Here is a 2,916-nt window from a genome sequence, read left to right on the forward strand (position 1 = left end):
CATGACATTGCATTCTGAGAACTTCAAAGCAGCAAGAGCGTGCCATAGATCCACATGCACTTCCCAGTGCCAAGTCTAGCTCACAGACATGGAATTGTTCCAAATCAGCCATATGGCAATGTGAGCTGAACATCTTTTACAAGAGCAATTCCATTCAAACCCAAGTTCTCTCTCTTAAACATCACCTCTTTTATTTCCCGTAGTCAAAACTGACTGAACAATCCATACCTTTGCCAAAACCCTTGTCTGGGATGTGCATCTCCAGGAACCAAAGTGCTAAACCTTTCTTTTCACTAGCCGGCTCTGCCAAAATCCATCCTGATGCACCTTAAATTATATTAGATCAAAGACTCGAAATCATATCTCATAGAAAGGAGAAAGATAAAATGTTTATCTACGGCATTAGGGGTTGCGTTATTTTTGTAGTACTTGGTGTTTGAGTGAAATATTATTTAATGTCTCTGCAGAACAGCATGAAATCCTTCCTTGGAGTATTTGATTGGCGTATTGGAACAGGCTGGTGGCACACTGAAGGGCATGTTCGGGATGTTTATGTATTCCCTGAGTCACATGCTGCTTGGTCTAATTGCTAATGAGGTTTACGTGATGAGTCTAGGCAAGCAAGGACAGGACGATACTATCCAAGCAAGGCCTGCCTCGGGCACATCGATTTTTTAATGAATTTCTACATATTTGGAAAATTGTATACATATCACCAAGAACATTTTTCTTCTTAATGCCATTTGATTTCCAAACTGACTTTGTTATAATGACTAGAGGTGGGCTGGTGAAATTGAAAATTTTTTTCTGAAAGAATTATTCTCATTTAATATGAACTAGATTTCAATTTGTAAATATATGATGCTATAATCAAGCATATTTTACTTAAATGATTTTAATAGAAATCATAAACAAGCATGATTCTAAATAACTCAACACTCTCAAATATGGGTGATATTACATTGAGATTACAAAACTAACCATCTCACTATTTCCTGTCATTATGCACATGTAAACACTAACAGTCTTCTCCATATTCCAGTGCTACTTAGAACACACTCTGTCCATCACAAGAGTTTGACAACAGTTTTTTGGCACAAATTCATAGTAGCCAACTAAAATACATTTTTCATTATATTATTATGCTAAAATTAAATAAATAATTCCAGTATGAAATTCTCTAAAGTATACTTCTGAAAATTATTTTCCTGAATCCTTAATTTCACTCTGTGAATTGAGAAAATCGAGGTATACTTTGCTTCTTATTTGCTTCTGAGAACATCCAATTGTTTATCTGGAAATTCCTAGGTGAATAAACCTCTTATAATATCCCATTTGGAAGCACATCCTGGAGTTAATGTTAAATCATGAAGGTTTTTAAAGAAATCTAGACTTTATTATTGGCCTGGGAGGAGAATGGAAAGGATAAGTTAATCAGAGATGTAACAGATTGCGTTTGGCTTAGAGAGATAATTCTGCTAAGAGTGAAGAATATAGATAGCAATAAGGAGAATTAAGATGAAGTGAATTTCAGTACTCCTTGTAAAAAATACATTATGATCACAGTGTTTAGTCCACATTTATGGGCCAGTTGGACTTCAGTGAGGGTGCACAAGGACAAGGTAAGGAGCAACCATGTGAACATCAGCAGTATTAGCCACATTTGTGCATGCCATTTTGATAGAATAGATCTGAGTAAACTGACTGCTTGAAAATGCAAACAAAGAATTCTGTTTTCAGAAAGCTACAATTTCCTTATGCGAAATATAAAAGTCAAAAGTCATTAAAACATTGGGTTCCCTGCAGAAACTAGTGCAAATAAGAAAAAATTTAAACAACTTTCATACCCCATATTTGTGAAACTATTTAACAAGGGACTTGGCCAAAAAATTATTTATCCACCAAATATTCCTATTTCTCTTTATAAATTCCTAGTTGATGTTTTTAAAAATTGCACAGCATGTCATGGGGTTGCCATTGCTGAAAGACAGATATTTGGAAAGCGAAGAAAATGAAACAATGAAAAGCCAGAAACACAAGACATTGAATGGGCAGTGGGCACTGTCTGAGCTCAGAGGACAGAACTGTGCATCTGCAGGCAAGGTAGTTCCCAGCCTGGCACTAGATGTAAAGAGCTAGGTGAAGGAGCTTCTCAAAGTCATAGCCCATAGAGGGGCCACGGATGAAATTAGCATAATATTTACAAGATACCTGCAGGCCATAAGCACAGTCTCAGAGGTCAGGGCAGCCAAAGAGGAAAATGCATTACCACAAATCTCTAGATGTTATACTAAAAATACCTAAAATTAAAGCCTGTTTGAGAATGATTCAGAGCTTATGTATTTTTTTTTGTAGTACATCTTTTTTTTTTTTTAAATCAGACAGGAGCAAACAGGATGTTGCGAGTCCTGCTCACAAGGAGGCGATAATCACGTATCATGAGAGCTCTGATCATCATTTTATCTCTGTTCTCCAAAAGGAGGAACAGGTAAGGATTAACCTTACTGACAATTAGTACATCTTTTATTATCACTATTTTTAATCATTTTATTGGGGACTTTCAGCTCTTATCACAATCAATCCATCCATCCATTCATCCATCCATCCATTGTGTCGAGCTCTTTTGTATATGTTTCCATCATCATTTTCATAATATTTTCTTTCTACTGGAGCCCTTGATATCAGCTCCTCATTATCTCCTCCCTTCCAGGCCCTCCCTCATGAACCCTTGATGATTTATAAATTATTATTATGTTTTCATGTCTTATACTGAATCATATCAATGGGAATGAGGGGGAATCTGGAGTGGAGACCCAAAGTTCTTCTGTAGACATTGAACATCCCTTACAGAAGGGCAACAGGGAAGTGAAGAGCCAGTCGGGGTGTCATATAACTTTTATTTAGTTCTTTAAATGC

The 2,916-nt window shown here is 36.4% G+C and overlaps 1 non-coding gene across 1 annotated transcript; it reads right to left on the bottom strand.

Annotated features, from left to right (window-relative positions):
- Positions 1 to 2,376: 2,376 nt before the first annotated feature.
- Positions 2,377 to 2,511, bottom strand: LOC142461976 (U8 small nucleolar RNA). The gene has a single exon (XR_012787132.1). It is a non-coding gene; the product is annotated as a U8 small nucleolar RNA (small nucleolar RNA).
- Positions 2,512 to 2,916: the final 405 nt, after the last annotated feature.

The sequence above is a fragment of the Tenrec ecaudatus genome, chromosome 11, assembly GCF_050624435.1.
Source record: "Tenrec ecaudatus isolate mTenEca1 chromosome 11, mTenEca1.hap1, whole genome shotgun sequence".
NCBI lineage: Eukaryota > Metazoa > Chordata > Mammalia > Afrosoricida > Tenrecidae > Tenrec > Tenrec ecaudatus.